The sequence below is a fragment of the Seriola aureovittata genome, chromosome 14, assembly GCF_021018895.1.
Source record: "Seriola aureovittata isolate HTS-2021-v1 ecotype China chromosome 14, ASM2101889v1, whole genome shotgun sequence".
Lineage (NCBI taxonomy): Eukaryota > Metazoa > Chordata > Actinopteri > Carangiformes > Carangidae > Seriola > Seriola aureovittata.
Genome location: NC_079377.1, coordinates 3,980,659 through 4,001,003, shown reverse-complemented (window position 1 = coordinate 4,001,003; position 20,345 = coordinate 3,980,659). Strand labels below are relative to the sequence as shown.

Below are 20,345 nucleotides of genomic sequence, written 5' to 3'. Positions count from 1 at the left end.
GTTCTCACTGCCATCAGGCTGTACAACACCTCAGCCACAGGAACTGGACTAATCTAATTATTATTGTTCATTTGTTATTAACCTTTATATTCTTCTTCTTCTTCTTCTTCTTCTTCTTCTTCTTATTATTATTATTATTATTATTATTATTATTATTATCAACAATGAGCTAATGGACACATGAATTTTCCCTAGGGGATAAATAAAGTATCTATCTATCTATCTATCTATCTATCTATCTATCTATCTATCTATCTATCCTGCACAGCCTGCTCACCTGTGTGGAAGATCTTTAATGGTGGTCACAGACTTACCTGTCTGACACTGTTCCTGGACTCTGGTTATAGTTGGAGTTGGGGATGATGTAAGCCGCCACACTGGGCGTACTGTCTCGTGGTGTGTGGTCACCCCTGGCTCCATCCCATCATCTTAAGGTGCCCCCACTGATGTAAAGCTGTAGCAGGAGAAAAAAAGGTTCCTAAGACCTTGTTCTAATACAGTGTACACCCCATGTTTGTTCAAAGGTGGCAGTCAACTCCTGCCTGCCAAGTGCTAAGTTGCTTCCCTGTTGGACACACCATGCCTCAGGCTGTTATGAAGAGGAGTGGGCTTTGGTGTCTTTGCTCATGGATGGATTACAAGGTGACAGGCCCCTGGACACAGACATGTACAAGGCCCCTCTACATAGGAGTCATTTTGTTGTTGTGTTTTGTCTATTTGTGTTCATGTCTCTGTGTGGTCATCTTTGTGGTAGTTCACTGTCTCTTTGGAGTTGTTTATTTCAACCTACCATATCTACCAAAGTGGTAGATGTTTGGTGCACGGACTCTCCGAGTGCTATTTTGGTTCATGTAGGTGCAGCAGTGACAAAGAGCTGGGTGAGCTGGAATATAAATGAGAGGCAGTCACATAGCTGGTCTCATCACTCTGACACAGCTGGGCCAGTCACAGTGAAGCATGACAACAACAGCTCAACAAATGGAAAGACGCGACTCCAGGAAATCATGTTGTTGTCGAGATGGTGCGGAAATATTGATGACGCCGTTTATATGAATGCAACAATCTGACAGAAAGTGGCAGCAGATTGACATTGGTCCAGAAACAGATGTGGTTCTGAGACATCCATCCTCAGTTTCAAGACACATCATGATCCACCAGAATGTGAACAGCTCGATCTGCGCTGTCTCATTTGAATACACCTCCCACCCTTTCGCACGTCTCCTCCCGGCTGTGCACCACTGGCCACCAAAATACCACACAGAAATGAAAGTGAGGTTCAAGGTCAGGAAACAAACTTTGCTGAAAATCTTTGTGCTGCCATGAAAATAAGGCCCAGAATGTTAATTTGGTGAGTTTTCCCACCCATACGCAAATGTAATATATGTAAATATACTGAATTTCTATATATGAAATATACATTTTTATTTAAATGTGCATATATGTAAAAAAAATTACATAGGAAACCTATTAGAAATTGGAACAATTTCATATATTGACATATATATCTAGCCTATACAAATATATACATTAATGTATGTTTGCTTATATGTTAGGCAGATGTTACATAAATATATATCCATCCCGCAGCCTGTCAGTATATGTTGATATTATATAGCCTCCAGTAGGGTCCAAAAGTCTGAGACCACTTTCCCAGAATGTGAAGATACATGTTAAGAAATTAATAAGAAAAACATATATAAATATATTGATCGAACATATATGTTGTTTTAATAAACTTGCATATATGTATGAAATATATAATGTTAACACATTATTTTTACATAGAACACATATGCTCGAGGATATGTGTTCATTGTAAAAATTCATCACATAGATAATTTTAATACACATTATAAACATATATCTTCATATATCCAGAAGATGAATATATGTGATAATAATATATCCCCTCATAGACGACATATATGGCAACATCACTCTTGATATAGCGACATATATATCATATATTACAATTCCATATGGGCGTGAATGATTGCTTTCAGGATGGAGGATGGCAGAGGTTGAAGGTGGAGGTCTGGGTTGCAGCTTTCTGCCAGAATGACAGTAGAGGCTGCTGCTGCAGCTGCAGCCAGCTTGAGGAGGCTTGAGGGGCTGGAAGTGGCTGTATGTGGCTGTATGTGGAGGTTCAACATGTGTCTGTTCACCAGAATCAGTGGTAGCAGTTGGAGGCCAGGGCTGCAGGCAGGAGCTGGAGGAGACTGTGGGAGGAAGTTTGGGCTATAGCTCTCTGCCAGAATATACAGGTGGTGGCAGCAGCAGTGCAGGTTGTTGGACAATGCTGTAGGCGGATGTTCAGGCCGCCTTGTGTGTCCCCCATGAGATTAATCTGGCCATGACTCGGCTCCTTAGAGTCACGTTATACTGCAGACTCACAGGTAGTACAGAATGACTCAGATTGTGGGCAGTAACTTCAGTTAGGTCCTGAATTTCTGAGAGGCTTGTTCACAGATATTCTGTTCTCTTAAATAAACCAATGTGGCTGGAACATGTACTACTGAAAAATACATACAATATAGACACTGGCACTGGTCGTTTCTGTTGGATCAATGCTCCCATTGATTCTTTGTCTACCAGAATATTAATAATTTATCCCTCAGGGGTTTGTGCAACACGAGGAGCAGAGGCTGTTCCTGAGAATCTGTGTAGGAATTTGAGATGCAGTTCCCTCTGACAGCCAGAAGAGGTCGATGCAAATCAAGGTTTATCTAATCTTCCTTGTATATCGCTGTAAACCAGTCCAAAGCAAATACTGTGCAGTCCTCTGGGAGGTGGTGGAGCTGAGAGATGGGAGAAGATGCAGGTGCAGGGCTGGAAGAAAACAGAGAGGCAGTTATGGCAGAGTCCTGCTTCCCCAAGTCAGCCTGCTCAGTTTCAGAGGTCAGAGGTCAGCAGACCTTCAGTAAGCTTCCTGTATATGCACATAACTGTGTGTTTGTGTGTTTGTGTGTGTGTGTGTGTGTGTGTGTGTGTGTGTGTGTGTGTGTGTGTGTGTGTGTGTGTGTGTGTGTGTGTGTGTGTGACTGGTAAGATGAGGAGCTGAGCAAAAAATCATAATCTATGAGCTTATGGACTCTATAGTGAGTCTATATTACATGTTTCTATCCACCTAACAAATACAGCAGTATAAGCCCCACAGTGACAGTGTCCATAGTGCTGAACTTTGAATTAGACAAAGTAGATTATGGTATTTTTTAGATACCAAGCATCTTAGGTAACTGGGTTGTAACTTACTCACTAACTGCCGGCTTGAAGCTTGGTGACGTAGTGACAACTCGCAGGGCCAGCTGGTAAACGGCTGTAGCTGGAGGGCTAATTGTTAACTTGCTAGGCAGCCTTGCTGGGCGTCGCTAGTCAGCACACATCATTTCATTCAATAAAAAGTTACTGAAGAGGGAAAACGTCGACTCGCTGGCTTAGATTAGCTCGGTCACTAAAGCAACAATAAGTTCACTCAAGATATTTGTACCATTGACTCCTGTCTCATAACTGTCTGCAAACTGTTCCTCTGTTGTGACACTGTTTTTACTGAAAAATAAAGGTAAGTACTGTCAAGACGGCTTTCTATTGAACTATATTTGAAACATTCACAAGGATTCATTTTGCTATCACAAGTGGATCACAGCAATTTCTAATGTTGCCATTAAATCCCGGTTGTGTCTAGTATTACCAGTGGTTGGTGTCATCGCCTACAGGAGAAGAAAATAATCACTGCTTCAGATGTAATATTTTGCCCCCTGCAGGACGTTAATTGTACTGCGTCAGTGTTTTCCCTCCTTTAGATGTTGGTTTCTTTGGTGAGAGTTTTTAAATTTTTTTACATTATACCACCTGTTAGCCAAAATAACCATTAAAACCATTAAAATAAAATATCACTGTGCCACTCTAGCATCCAGTGGATATTAATGTCAAAAAATAATTCATACAATTCTGGCTGTAAAACACAAATACTACTTTCAGACAGCAGCCGTGGGTCTAGGACTCATTCATATGAGACAGTTGTTACCCAGCTCCTAACTGTCAGCAAAGACTCCAGTCTGCAGTTTCAATGTAGTGTCTGACATGAGAGTTACACTCACATATACTGAATACTTTTCCAGGTCAAAGTTAAGTTTCAGTTTCACCTCTCTGTCTGTCAATCTGCACCCTCCCTCTCACTTGATTGCTCATGTGTGCCCTTTCTATTTCTCTCTCTCTCTCTCTCTCTCTTTTTCAGTACATCATTAAATGACATTTAAACATTGGTATCTTTCAATTCATTTCCAGTTCACCAAAGCCTGGGAGCGTCCAACCCTGGTCAAGAGGGGGGTCATGATGGAGGGTCGGCTGATGCGGGCTGACCCATTCAGATGTTACAGATGCCAATGTGTCATTTTGAATGGGGAGTAAATGTTGAATGTTAACTTTTGGAGATTGTTGAAAACATTTTCTAAGAATCTGCATTCTAGTCCTTAAGGTGGTGTGTGAAGTTTAACATTCATGGTGTCTGAGAAAACACATTCTAAACGCCTGTCACATGTAAGGAAGGCATTTCCTTCCTCAAAACAGATCATTTATTTATTTCTTCATTTGAAACCTGCATTGTTTACATCCATAGCTTGCAGTGTTCTTCTTCCCTGCCTCTGCAGCCCATTGCTATGTTTCTTTAACATGTCACCACCAACAGTGGACTAGTTTGAAATTTTGGCATGAACCTAGATGGTTCTACCCACATCCTCGTTTCCAAAAATACAAATGGTACATTAAAACATTTCTCCGCAGCCCTCCTAGTGGTCAAAAACTCTACAGGGTACAGGTAAAGGGGCTATTTGTAAGTTTTCTCTGCCGCTGAATGTGATTTCTTTCCAGGAACAGGCGGTGGTGATTGTCACGTGACAAGAGCTTCGGCCATCGTTGCATCTACAAAACAAGAGGTTATAATACGTCCTCTGAGCAGCGCTGCATGTTCAGGGCAGATTGGAGGCTTCAGTGAGTTGCTATCAGAAAGTGACGTTATGGGCCGGTTAGCATGCTAACTTCAGGAGAAGAAAAGCGATAGAGACAAGAGTTAACATTGGCGATGCTTTTCAACTCTGGAGACAGCTGTTGGTGAGTAAAGGAATAAAGTTTGCTGAACGCACAACGTTTCCTCTTTACTGGTAAGTAAACAGCTGTTAATGCTAATGTTGACTATGTAGCAATATTAAAACTTACAAATAACTCCTTTAACACTAATCACTGAGCTTTTTCATAGTTCATCAAACCAGAGAGCCATCACCAGCAACTGTTTCCTTTTGACCATTGAGGTAAGGGCCCTCGTGTTTCTTCCATTAGCCAGGAGGACAGAGGACAAACATTAAAGGGATAGTTCAGGTTTTTTGACGTGGGGTTGTGTGAGGTATTCATGCATAATCGATACATTACCTGCATTAGATCTTGAGCAGCACGCTCCGAGTTAGGAGATACGACCGGGAGCACCCTGCAGACTAGCAGAGCTATGTGTTGCTGTGCACGGGGCCACCGGAAGAAACGTGTTTTAGACACTGACACGCCCACCGAGACATTCCGATATCTGTGCTCCCAGTCGGATCTCCTGGTCAGATCTCCTGACTGGAAGCGCGCTGCCCAGGATCTAATGCAGGTAATGTAGGCTACAGACTATTCGTGACTACCTCACACAACCCCACGTCAAAAAACCTGAACTATCCCTTTAACAGGTGTGTGTGTGTCTGCAGTGTGAACTCTGAAGGAAATAAATGTTTGATTATATGTCATGTTAGGTGATTTAATGGTGATTGAAATAAAGAAGCAATTCACTGTTTCTTTGCCATGTTCATTATGAATCTGATCCCATTTATATTAATAAATATACATTCATATCTGTGTAACATATGAATATAACATGTGGCCTATAAGCTTACCCTCCCACCTGCCTTAAATGGTCAATGGGAATGATTTCCGCTGGAGTCCCTTTAAACCCGCACACACACAGAAACTGTGGAGGGTTGCGTGACTGCTCGCCACTGTGCCTGTTTCCGCACGGGGGCTATTGGCCGCCACCGCGGTGTGGGCGGGACACGACGTTCTGACTCAGCCCTGAGTCACCGCACGACATGTCTGTCACACATAGCCTGCTGCTGCGTTCACGGACCGTGCGAATTTATTAATTTCTTAAACTCGTGTCACATAAATATTCCAACGGGGAGGGAAATAAGTCAAGAGTAACCGACGTCTTACAGCTTGTAAAAATGTGTAGGGACTTACCAGTGGTGACCTATATGCTCATGTTTATATATTATAAGTCTAGGTATAGTTAATTTAACAGGTTTTGGATTGAATTGTTAAAATAAGTTATTAAATGGTAGGCCTACCTAAATTAGGCCTACTAGAGCTAGAACAAGCTCTAACTTTTAATCGTGTTTAACGTCTAAAATCCCTTTTGAGCTGAATTTGTATGTAAGTGTTGGCCGCCTACCTGCCGCCTACGGGCAGTGAAGTAGGTAGTTCATATTTACCATCTGCCTCATGACACGTGAATACAGCACCAGACAGGCTGATCTTACATGACTTCGCATTGGCCGCGATCTGTGACATTGGAGACGCTGGACTGAGCCTGGACCTGGTCCATCAGTTTTTTTGTAAAACAGAAATTTGACATCCCAGCAACAGCGGAGTGAGCTTTCTACCACAACAACATCCCGAAAGCCATTTCTTTCAAATCTATTTGCTACTTTAGCACCGTGCTGGACGGATCTGCCATAGAGGGTGAGTGTCTTAAACTGCGTCTTGAACTCTTGTACGGTGGACTGGTGTCTGGTGTTCTTGGTAGTGATGGTAAATGTTGTTTCTCTGCACCGCTCTCTGTCTGTATACGTGCGATTTAATGCGTCCGCGTGTTGCCTCCTCATTTAAAGCACCTCAAACATTTTCAAAAAGTAGCTCCTGGTGTGGTAAACACAGGATGTGTACGGTCTAATGAATGGACAAGTAGTCTCTCCCATCTACATTAGTCAACGCTTCCACCAGAGGAAAAGCAGAGCGTGGAATTCCCGTTACGCACCATTGCATCGCGCGTGACAACCGCCAAACTACATTGGAAAAAATGTTGTTTTGTGGCTCTTGCTTATTTTTTTAATGCTAATACACAACAGCACAAGACTTGCGATAATATTTTTAATAGGAGTTGAAGCTGTTCTTAAAATCGGCATAGACATGACACACGACATATGATACAATGACAAATTAAAATGTGGTATTGTAATGGTTCATCTTGTATGGAGCCTACATTTGTCTTCTGTTGTAACAGTCGGGCTGCTGTAACGAACACAGTGAGTCAATTCTAAAAGTTAAAATTAGATGAAAATATATTATGTTCGGCACATTTGTATGACTCTAAAGATGTATATCCATTTTATTTTATGTAAGGAATAACTATTTTCACGGAGTCCAGTTTGAAATGAGACCTGAACCTTCAGGAGCAGGGTGAACTGGCTATGGTGTTCTCTCTTGTCGCTCCGGGAAAAGCAGTGCGCATTTACCGCTGTTGTTGCTGTTGCGGCTGCCACCATTATATAACCAAGTTGTCTTAAAAGCTCACACACCATCACTGACTGACAGACATATCCTGATCTGCTGCTGCGCTGCTCCAGTGCAGCACAGCATTCCCTACTTGGGCCCGATCTGCGCGCGCGTGCGTGTGTGTGTGTGTGTGTGTGTGTGTGTGTGTCTGTGTGTGTCTGTGTGTGTGTGTGCGTGTGTGTGTGTGTGTGTATGTATGTGTGTGTGTATGTATGTATGTGTGTATGTGTGGTGTCATCAAGTTCAAACTGAAGGGATTGTAAGATAATTATTATTATTACATGGATAATTATTTAATGTATCTTTATTATTATCTCCTCCAAGGAGGTTATGTAGTTTTCACCTGTGTTTGTTTATTTGTCAGCAAGGTAAAGCAAAAGGTAATGAACCGGTTTGCACTGAACTTCATAGAGAGAAAGGTCATGGGTCAGGGATGAACACATTACATTTTGGGGCAGATCCAGATCATTTATGAATTAGATTTTTTTTCTCTGAAGTCTGGTGTATGTTGTTTGACATTGGCCTTGGTGGAAGTTCTCTGAGTGCCCTTCTTAGTATTGTTATTAGTAGTTGTAGGAGTATGCTCACGTGAAGTCTACACACTCATGTTTGCATGTGCATCTGTTGTAATGTTGCTACAATGTTTCTGTAGGGGTTGTTGTCATATTTTATAATGTATATATGTATATTTTTATATTTATATTTTTATCACTCAGCAATCATATAACATTCTTATAGAGGTTCACCCTGTGTTACTGCTGTGTACTCACACAGTGGTTGAAAGTAACTAAGTACTTTTACTCTATTACTGAATTTAAGTAGCTTTAGGTACTTTAACTGAATATTTCCTTTTAATGCTATTATGTGTCTATACTCCACTAAATTTTGGAGGGAAATTTGTGATGTTTATCTCCACTTCATGTGTTTGACAGCTACTTTATAATTACTAATTATCTTTCAGAAAAAACCTTTGAATTAAGTTTTTTTTTTCCACCGTACCAGCTATTTACAAAGTGTAGTTATAAAAGGCTGGACATTCCCCAGACCTCTGACCTAATGGAAAATTTATACACAGAATTTATATTAATGAGTTATTTTGTGATTGATTAACCCATCCATTTTTCAGCTTATCCGGTCTGTTTGTGTTTAATGATTAATTAATTACATTACTAGGAATCATTGTTATACAGGAGGAGCCATGGCTCTGGTTGTGGAGCAGGTTGTCAGCTGATCTCTGGCTTGGCTGTTTGATCTGCGCGGATGCACAAGCCGGTGCAGTTGTAGTGTCAGTCCCAAGCCTGGATAAATGGGAGAGTTGTGTTAAGAAGGGCATTGGTGAATACTGCAGAAACCTTATATCCAATATTCATCCAATAATCCATTCTTTGTTTCTTTCCCTACCAAACTGAAAATACCTAAACTATGAATTAGTCAGAATAAGCCCCACATACACCGGTAAGATGCATCAGTATTCATTAATAATGTCACATACAATAATATATCAGTGGCTTACAGGAGACATTTTCTGCATAACAACTACTTTTACTTTCGATACACTCAGTAACTACAGCTGATAATACGTCTGTACTTTTACTTTAGCATTTTGAATGCATTGCCTTGTAATGGAGTATTTTTACATCGTTATACTGACACTTTTACTCAAGTGTCTGAATCCTTCCTCCACCACTGCACTCCTGAAGACTTTATTGGTCACATTCTCTTTTCTGATTGTAGTACTAAGGGACTTTACTCTTCAGGTATATTTTCACAACACCAATCTAAAATACATGTGTACTCTCTGTATGGGTACTGCATCAGTCAGTCATTGTGACTGGCCTATGTAGGCCTGGCTTGGCCTGGCCTGAATGAATTGGCTGCCATCAAATAGCCATGGGTGCTGCCGGAACTTTGTCAACTAGATTACACAAGCAACCAGGCTTCTAATTTAGCAGCTAATCCAGATTAAGGTGCCGTGGTTCGTCTGTGTTCCCAGCCTGGGGCTCAGACGCTGCGGCCCGTCTGGCAGACGGAATCAGCAGCCGTCCAGCATCCACTGTCTCTGTCTGAACACCGAGATGATACATTCAGGACCCTAAAATAAGGCCAGGTCCCTACAATACATCTCTTTTTTGCTAGTAGAAATTTCCAAACCCATGCTGTGAGGAGAATAAAACTGGATAGAGGAAACTATCACCTGCCTGTCCTCCTCCAGAGAACGTTGTTCATAATGCTGCCTTGATGATTTTTTATGATTTACTGATAGAAATGTGTGATTTGTGGTTTGCCTTTGCTCTCACTTATGATGATACAAAGTCAAGGATCAAATCTGGACTCACTTTGGTCTGTAACTGGTGAACTGTTACACACCCACACTGAACTGATTCCCACAGAAAAGCCACAAGACGGAGCAGGTGGTGCTCCAAGGGAAGGACACGTGAGTTTGTTCTCACCTGAAACTGAATTTCAGACACTTCAGATCTCAAATAAACCAATCCACAACTGACTGCAGGTCCAAATCTGAATGAAACACCTTAATAAGCATATATATATATATATATATATATATATATATATGTATACACACTGTATTCTTATATATATATATATATATATATATACACACTGTATTCTTGATACAAATACAATTTTATGTTGTCCCCTGTGATGAAAATGTATGTATGATATAGAGAATATAAAAGTTTACCTACTTCACAATAGCGCTTTGTGTAAGGCAAGGGACAGGTGCTGTATTTCTCTCGGAGTTTGAAACCACTAACTGGTGGTTGGGGGTTCGTTTTTTCTGACCTTCTCCTTTTAATGCATTTGGCATTCAATATGGAGAATGTGACAGAGAGACTGAAAGAGAGAGAGAGTGAGAGGGAGCGCTCTGTGAACTATAAATAGACAGTGGGAGAGTGGTTGTGATGATAGCATCACCACACAATAATCCCTCAGCAGGACTGGCGTTACTCCACTGCACTACACCAGCCTTAACAGTGAACAGGTATCCCCTCTACTTTCCCCTATAATCAGGGTTATCTGGCGAACCTGAGCCTCTGACCCTGCTCAGTTTCTCTGTGTGTAGATGTTGCATTAAGCTTGTTAATGTGGACCTGTGGGCAGAGAGGCATGTTTCACTCTGGCCAAAATAGTCTAAGTTCAGAATAATCCTTTTAATTTTGCAGTGTGCAGGGGCTAACTAGTCAGTCAGACTGCAGGCGGAGGTGCCGATTATGCTCCTGCAATACTGTAGGCTTTGACTGCCATTTGTTGAATGTCATGCTGGACCCTCACTGTGGCTCCCGTCAGCTATCAGTCACCAACCAAATATCGGCTATCATCAGCTTCAGCCCCAGGTATTGCAACCAGGAAATTAGTTAGCATTTTACTACTTCTGAGACTACAGAGGTTGTCGGGGACGATAAACATCATCATGTTGAACATGAAAACACGAACTTCTCACCAGTCCACCTTTACAGCCTTGTTGTGATTATATTTTCAAACTATTACTAACTCTGTAAGAAGAAAAGCTTTTGTAGAAAAGGTCAGAGCTAAATCAAACTCAAGTTAAGGTTCAGTGGTGGTGACATTAAAGTCATGTGACCGTGGTATAGTTGGTTTATAGCCTAACATTAGGTTTTTCCTCTGGTGATTTTATTTAGGCTTCAAACATCATAAAGTGGTGTTCATTAGTGAAGATTATCCTGCTGAACTAAATGTGTCAGTTTTATAACTTTTGTTGGTCACAGAGTTTATTATCTGCAATAATCCAGAAACCAGTGTTAAAATCTCACTGGATTTTTGTTGAGGGAACCGGGGTGACTCTAATATCTGCGTTGGCCTACAAAAATACATAATCCCTGTAGCACTGTATTGCTTTTTGACTGTTCGCTAAGCCCGGCCTCCTTTAGTTACCGATGCTATGCCTGTGTAGCTGCCCATTTTCAGCTCTGCATATGCTGCTAACAATGATAACTGGCAAATACTGAGCGTTTTGGTGGCAGATGTACCATCTGAAATGCCTAGTAACTGTGGAAACAATTGGTCCTTGATAATAGATGGAGGTAGACTGTACCTGGAACTTTTGGTTCAGTCAGTTCCTGTGGCCCATTGTTGTCTGCGGTTCCACCTCGGCCTAAAGTCCCGGGAAGATTATACAAGATTGTTATTATACATTACATTATTCACAGCACTTTGAGGACATACCATGAACGAAAATGCGGGACAAATTGTGTCCTGTAGTCATTCAATACAGGATGCAGCTCTTTATTTTCAAATACGGGACGATCCCGTATTATACATGATGGGTGGCACCCCTAGCCACTCTGGTTGTTGTGATCATTTATTTTTTGTAGTCCTGTTTCCGTTTTTTGACCTTCTCCTGGACCTGTTTTGCGCTGTGGAAAATGTTGAGCTCGCTCTCTGTGGACTTTTAAACATTGCGTGTGAAATATAATGCAGCGAGTACTCGACCAGTCAGAAATGTTCAGCACTGCAGACCACACCCCCCAATGTTCCTGAACCTTTGGAAAGGACTACCAGAGACGGTAGAGAAATCGAGATGCTTCATTTCCGATTATTTCCTGTATCTGTGTCACGTGGGTTTCTCCACCTCCCTGCCACTTTAGGAGACCGGAAGCAGGTCTGAGCGTATTCATTCCAATGGGCGGAGTAAACGAGATCACAGATCATGACAGATTCTTTCGTTCCATAGTCACAGAAATACGTTTCATGCCAGTTGCCTTGGCCTGAGGGAGGGGTTGAGGGACAATGCCCACTTAGGAGACTGGAACTGTGTCCCATTTCATACCATTGCCTGTAATGCGGTATCTTCTGTATAGAGGATCTTTGGTACTACCCCCCAACCAGGGACTTTTTTGGGGGTTGATCAACCCCGGAACTAAATGTAGACCTTGGTTCCTGTGGTTGAAACGCGGCTTTTCATTTCTAACCAGTGAACATAGACTGTGAACAAACAGATTTTATAAAGCTGTAGCTAGCTAGCTAATGAAGGTAAAATTAGCTCCACGTATTAGTTAAAGACCCTGTCTCTGGCTAAGTTTTTATTGTTTTAGGCCAACTCATTTTAAAACAAGAATGTTGTAAAAGGGTCTAAAGAAACGCTTGATGGCTACATACATGATATCGTGCTAAAATCATGAGGCTAAAGCTAACAGGTCCTTAAAGCTAACAGGTCCATTGTTCTTACATTGCAGTGTAGCACCAGTTAGGGCTAATATTGTAAGTATAATGAGGACAATTTTAAGATCATGTGGTTGTTTAGTTTATTTGTTCATATTATATCACTTAATACAATCTTGTGTAACATGGCTGAGTACGACAGAGCTGCTAATGTTTGCTTGAACTCTGATGGCATCCCGGAAACTCCAGTGGGAACATACTACACAATGGATGTATAAGTTGTTAACTGAGCATTATTAAACATAGGCTGTAAGCTTATTACACAGAGTGGTTAATATTGCTATAGTTAATGATTACTGCTTGACCTTGGAAGTAACAACCAGTTGATATTGTAGGAAGTTAGCAAGTAAGTTTGACATGCTAACAGCTTACATACACACTGTTGAAACCGTTCCTTATATTTTTGCCCTTATGTTTTTGGCTTTGCACAAGGCTATAACTAAACTAAAATGAACTAAAATGAACTAAAATAAAAAGAAAAGACACTTTCAGGGTGGTATTTCTTAGTATATAGAAAAAGCTTGTAATTTTTAGTTGTTTAGTTGGAACATGAGAGGCAACTTGATCAAATTCCCAGTGTAGCAAGCCTTTATTTTGACGTGAGGGTTTATTATGACACTGAAATGTACATAAGGAGCATTTGCATCTTATCAGCAATGTTTAATGGGATTGGAAGTGCAAAGACAAGACATACAGATTTTGTATTTCCCATCAATCCAGCATCATAATAGTATTTGTATGTGTGAGTATGTGTGTGTGTGTGTGTGGCAGCTCTACATTCTCAGTGCCTTTACTTTAAGCAGAGTGTTCACCATCGCTCCACCCCTTCAGGCACTGACCTCTTTTTCATTATTCACACAAGCAGCACCTTTTCTTGCTTCTTTCCTTCTCTGTCTCTCTCACATTATGATTTTGTTTTTGTGTGACATTGTCACACTTCATGAAATGCTTCATGTGTGCATGGATGTACTCTGTACAATCTGTACAATATGACCATTAGGCTATGTCTTTGATAAATGCTTCACTACATGATTGCATGAATGCTATCTTTCCTATTTCTTGGGATCTTGTAACTGGCAGCAATTAATAATAATTACTGATAATGAATCATAATATTCTAATTTAATGTTAAACAAAATATGCTGTACTTTGGCACAATAGTTCAATCTAGGCATGGAAGTTCATACTTGACCTTGAAAGATAATCCTTTGACAAAGATATTCCAACTCAAGGTCCATTTACTAGTTTTTCCTACAGCTTTCAGGCACATGGAATTCATCAGATGATGTTCTCACAGTTGTGAGATGGATCTGTTGACATGCACATAAAAACCCAACACAGACTAGAAAGTGGACCTTGAGTTGTTTTATAGAATTGTTTTTATATATTTATTATTATTATTATTATTATTATTATTATTATTATTGTAAAACACTTGAAACAATGTTGATTATAGCTCATATGTCATATTGTCAGTTTTAATTGTTCATTTATATATTTTTTACTTTAAATAGGTGCTTTAGAGAAAATGCTGTTGAAATGCATCAGAAACAACATTTTAGCTCTTAGGACCGACCTCATGATATGAGCATGAATCATTACATACATTCATTATACATTCTGTTTTCTGCTGTACCTACAGTATTTTTTATGATGTGCGTCACAATGCACTTAGTATCTAATGACTGAGGAAGTATTGTGATGTGTTCAGAGATCCAGAGGAGACAAGACTAAACAAGTGGAGGCACATACATGGAGACACACACACACACACACACACACACACACACACGTACACATACAAAAGGCACAGGAGCACGTATGGAGAGGGGGATCGGATGTCAGAAAAGCAGCGTTTGCAAAGCAGGCCTCTTAACAGGAGCCAAAAGAACAAAGTATTAATAATGGATAAGGCTGCATTTAAAGAGAGGATAGATAGATAGATAGATAGATAGATAGATAGATAGATAGAGAGATAGATAGATAGATAGATAGATAGATTGAGTTTGCTGCCTTGTCATACTTCCTACTGACAACTGAGCTTTCTCCATGGCAACTGAGCAAACCTGTTGTGCTGAGGAAGATGATGAAATGCGGTTGAAAGTTCTGGAAAAAGCCAGTGGACCATGAGTTTTTGTCAAACTACTGTTTCTAACGTCAACGCTGAGCTCGACGACACAGTCAGAGTGAAATAGCAGTCGAGCCAAATTAATGATTATTCTGCCTTATTCAGGTTTTATGAATCTCCTTAAACTCTGAAAATGAGCGTCCATGTTTTTATTATCTTACATTTGAACACAGTCTAAATGAGCTGTTAAGGTGGGCAATTTTGCAACGCCTGTTGGGAAAATGACATCCTCTGAACACCGTACATAAACTAAACCACTGACACTTGTACTTCTGTCTTTGTGAGGACAGTCAGTCACATGATGCATTTCCTAACCTCAAAACCTTACAACTAAATGTCTAACCCTAACCTAAACCTAATTCTAAGCCTGACCGTGAAACCAAGTCTTAACCAAGTCCAAACTCGAAGTTCTGAGTGCTGGCCAAAACGTCCTCACAGCAATGGTTTCAAGCCAAAAGTTGTCCTCACAACCATGGCAACACACACACACACACACACACACACACACACACACACACACAGATGTTGAGTTGCTGAGATCTTATCGTGTTACCTCCCTCAGCTCCGTGACTCATTGCTCCACTACCTGTATAGTAGTCCATGTTACATCATGTACTCTGTTGGAATACCCCCTCCCACACACTTTTCCTCCCACTCCGTGACTGTGACTGTGACTGTGACAGTGAGACTCTGCTGCTTAGTGCCCAACATGCAGCCTTGCATATTGAGAGAGCAGCTCAACATTAAACATTTAAAAACATACACACAAATACCAGTGTGTTTCTTGCACCCAACAACATGTGTGAGTTCAGGAACTGGATTATTTTCATGTTTCATGTTCAGATCTGATGAACATTTGGAATGTTGCATGTTATTGAATTGGATAAAATTTGGCTCCCAGTTTAAAAGAAAAGCTCTTAGTTGTCAGATGTTATCTAGGAACACTGTGTTTGACAAGTGGCTCCTGAATTCTGATGTTAGCAAGTTTAGTCAAGCGTCCATAATGATATATTCATTATTATTATTATTATTATTCAAGTGCCGAGATTCAAAACTAGTCACTTTTGATCACATCTCTTGAATGCATGTCTCACTAATTCAAAGCACGTTGAGTGTGAAGAAATCAATAAGTAATTATCATAAACAGCAGTGTCAGGTTTATACCATCAATCTGATCAGTTTATCTTATTTCAAAGAACAAAAATGGAGCCGTTCAGTCCCACAGATCAAACTCACTGTAGCCTGTAGGGTCACCACATCTCGAATGCATTGTCATATCACTGCTGATCCAGGAGGTTGGCTGAAAGGAGTATGTCACTCATTAAGACTACAGGTCCACGGCTACAGTAGCAGCTCTGTGAGTGTGTATTTACTCAGTGGTTTGAGCTAAATGCTGATGTCAGCGTGCTAACATGCTTACAGTGACAATGTTACTGTTGATATGTTCAAATTAAACTTTTGACCTGATGATGGTGCTAAATAAAATGTGGAGATCACCCAAATTATATCTCCCTCACTTTCCAAAATCCCATTTGATGTGTCACTTTACTGTCAAGCTGCTTTTAATGATCCCCTTGACAGAATCTATGATAAAAATGTTGGTATATGCAGGTATAAATGATGGATGGATGGACATTCATCTTAGTCATCTGCAGTTTTTACCATACGGCTAAATAAGCAGTTCCCTGTGCCCTGTGGACTTTTTGACCTTGGATTTCACCTCTCAGGTTAAATTCAGGCTCCATATGCAGCCTGAGAGCAAGAGCCGCAGCAACAAATATTGTATATATGTAATAATACCGCTGCATGCTTAATTTGACTTTTGATTTACAGTAAATAGTCCCCTTAAAAGATGCTGAAATTGCACAAGATGGAGACAACATTATCCCCCAATGAACCAATTTAAGTTATTATTATTAGAAATACAGTAATTTGCATTATTTTTGTTGGACTACCAGTGTTTTGGGAAGCATGATAACCTAGATTGATATTAACATACAGGTATATGGATACAGGAAATAATATTTATGTAGTTTCTGTCTTTCTTTTCTTCCCACCCATTCTAAAATCTAGGCCCTCAGTAGCTGCACAGAACCAGGTGACAAAACAAAATCAACACAAAAAGTTTTTCATCTGTTCTTGAGTATTTGTATGAGTCAGTAACTGAACTTTTTAAACAACGTCATATCTTCTGAGTCAGGCTATAAGTTCATCTTGGTGTCTTCCCATCACCTCTTGCTCTGTGGTACAAAACTTTTCCCCCTTCAGAACATTCTGTTGTTCATTCAGTCCCTATTTGCACAAATTATTATGTGTGCACTGAAAGTGTTCAGTGAGGTATTGAAAGTGTGTTCCTTGCTTGAATAGCAGATGCTGAAAGTGTACATTAATATGGTGTATGTGCTGTATATAAACGGTGTGTTCAAAGTCTATGTTCAGGACACTCTGTACGACCACTAGCTTGTACAGCACTGAGTACAGTGCCGTGTGCTGTCACTCATACAGAATTGCATTTGGCACTGACACTGAAAAATCCAGCCATGGCAAATGCTGAATGAGTGAGGGACTGTTAACAGGCCAGCCCTGATATTGGGATATTTGGCTTGCAGTCACTGTATGATTATGACCTAATGATTATATACTTTGTTGTACAGTGCTGTGTCAGCTTGGCGGCCATTCAAGTGGCTGATATCTGTGTCAGTGGTGCAGAGTAGCATTTGAGGAGATTACTGTTTTGGTCTCCGACTGAACGATAATATGTGTAGCACCATAATTTGGGCTTGGTGTGGAAGTGTGTACCCGGCCATGCATGCACATATGGTACACAGCTGAAACAGGTGGATTTCTGCTCTGGCAGGAAAGTGGTTTGGTTCTGCTGTACTGCTCCCCCGTGAGGACAAAGACAGACTGTGCATTACACTAGTTCCCAACCTGGGGGTTGTCATCCCCACAGGAAAGAGAATTGACACAGAACTGTATTTTATCACATCTGTGTGTTTTCTGGTGAAATATTGGTGCATTCATCTCTTCAGGCCTCGAAATTCATTGATATTATATAAACTTAAAGGAGCTAATCACACTTTGTTTGAGGGGGGGTCAAACGTAAGTATTGCTTAGTTATGAAAGGTTATGAACCATAATACCACACAGTTAAGAACTGTAGTTCTGCACTTAAATTCTATGTGTCTAGTTGATCTGAATCCTTATTGATAAGTCCTGGAGGAGAAAAGTTTATACAATATATTAATCAGCATTTTCAGATTGGGCTTGGACGCTGCAAATAAATGAAACATTAACAATCCATATGATAAAATGTGTGCGTACATGTGTGTGTGTGTGTGTGTTGTGTGTGTGTGTGTGTGTGTGTCTAGATGGCTGAGGCCAGTGCTTATGACTCTTGGCCGGCTCGTGCTATGGCAGATTTTTCTGTTAAATAATTAACCACAATTACAGCCTCGTGGTTGTCTGCCTCCGCCAACCAGTCAAGTTGCAGTTTACATCCATGTCTGTCCAGACTAATATAATAGATTGTAGTGAAGAAGGAATTTAAGAGGTATTACGTGTATTTTGCCACGATTAGCAGCTGAATTCTTGGGTTATGGCCAAAAAATGTGTTTTGGGAGGTCACAGTGACCTTGACCTTTGACCTGTGAACATCAGAATCCAATTGCTTCAGTCCAAGTGAACATTTGTGCCAAATTAGAAGAAATTCCCTCAAGATGTTACTGAGATATCACGTTCATGAGAATGGGCCAGACGGACAGACGGACAACCTGAAACCATAATGCCTTTGGCCATGAGGCACACACCCCTCAGCTTTGAGACCGTGTGTGTGTGTGTGTGTGTGTGTGTGTGTGTGTGTGTGTGTGTGTGTGTGTGTGTGTGTGTGTGTGCGTGCGTGCGTGTGTGTGTGTGTGTGTAGTCAGGTGTTTGTGTTTATTCTGGGTTGGATTGTGTTTCTTACTGGGACTGGTGTTGGGCCAATTTGCAGGGCCAACCCGGCTGCCTCTGGGGGGTTTGGTTAAGACTGTAGACCCGACTGCTACGTGCTGGTTTGGATTGGTTACCACTGGTTTAGCTTTCAACTGAACCAAACTGGACCACTCTGGACTGGTTTGAGCTTCGGTGGACTGGGCTGGCTTTGACTGGTCTAGCCTGGACATAGACTGATGCTTGAGCAGTTTGTTTAGAGTGGATCGGACCCGATGAGTCTGGACTGGATTCAGTTCAGATCATTCATTCCCCAATTTTCCATCCTATTTGCTGTGATGTTCCCGCAGCCTGCAGAGGCGGCTCATATTCTCAGGTTTTCCACATTGTGTTGTTTCCAGAAAATCTCACTCCATTTCACTTTATATTTGTTTGTTCGAGTGGTTTGGGAAAGTTTGAAAAAGCTTGGAAGCAAAGCGTTTTTCTTACAGGTTTGGTTTGGCTCACAATCACCGTGCCGAAGGAGAAAGTTAAACTAAATATTTAGTAGTCCGGTTTGTTTTTTCCCCTGCAGTCATTGCCCTGCTTTCCCTCTGATTTTGTAAAGAGGAATTTTATTTTGTTGCACAATAGCTGCTCTATTTCACCCTTTATGCTAAAACTGTGTGGCAAAATCAGTCGCTGGTTCTCTGACATCACAGAAACAAACGAAAGTAGGATACAGAAACAATGAAGTACAGAATCAATAAGAATATAGCAATGTGTATTGATCCGTGTATAATAAAACTGTCTATGTGGTCTGTGCAGGACCTGCTTATTCACATGTGAGTATCACAGAAATTTATGGTACTTATGTTACATTTATTGACTGATGGTTGTTATCTTGTTGTTTGCAGTGAGAGAGATGATGATGATGATGATGATGAAGAAAAAGGTAATAAATGGACCTTTAGCTAACATATCTTCCATCAAACTACTGTTTATGCTAATTAAATATCCAGCTTTCTGAGCTTCATTCTTCCTTCAGTAGTCAAATTTGAATGTCCTTGATCTTTGTCCGGCCATCCACTGACTCCCCCTGTTTGGTGACCTTTGACCTCTTCCCTGCCGAGGCTGTGGCCGGTTTTGGTCTGGCGTTCACAGACAGCTGATGCTGCCTGTTTCCATTCATTCAGTCTCTTGTGCGGGGGTCCTTGCTGTTTCACAGATGTAGTGTTCCCCCACAGCTGTCACATCTGATGTCATACACCTCTCCAGTCTTCCTCTCAGGGGGTGTTGTGTCTTTCGGGGGAACCAGAAGAGATCTCACTGTATTGACTGGTTTGTGGGAGGTGCTGCCTACGACTGATATGACGACTTTAGCTGCATGTTCTGACAGTACAGCCACGTATAGTCCCACTGAGATACTCAGATATGGTTCCTGTTTAGTTAGCAGTGACCATCTTGGTCTTAAGTCGTCAACCACTCATTGTGATCGATCACCGTTGGGTCATGGTTACGTGCAGTACAC

General features: G+C 41.0%; 1 protein-coding gene across 1 annotated transcript in view; it reads left to right on the top strand.

The window, feature by feature from the left end:
* The first annotated feature begins 6,577 nt into the window (after positions 1-6,577).
* The window catches only part of sertad2b (SERTA domain containing 2b), a 39,377-nt gene continuing 25,609 nt past the window's right edge, over positions 6,578-20,345 (top strand). The window contains exon 1 of the mRNA XM_056395761.1: positions 6,578-6,762. The gene's annotated coding sequence lies outside the window, so the exon portion shown is untranslated. The remainder of the gene's footprint in view (positions 6,763-20,345) is intronic.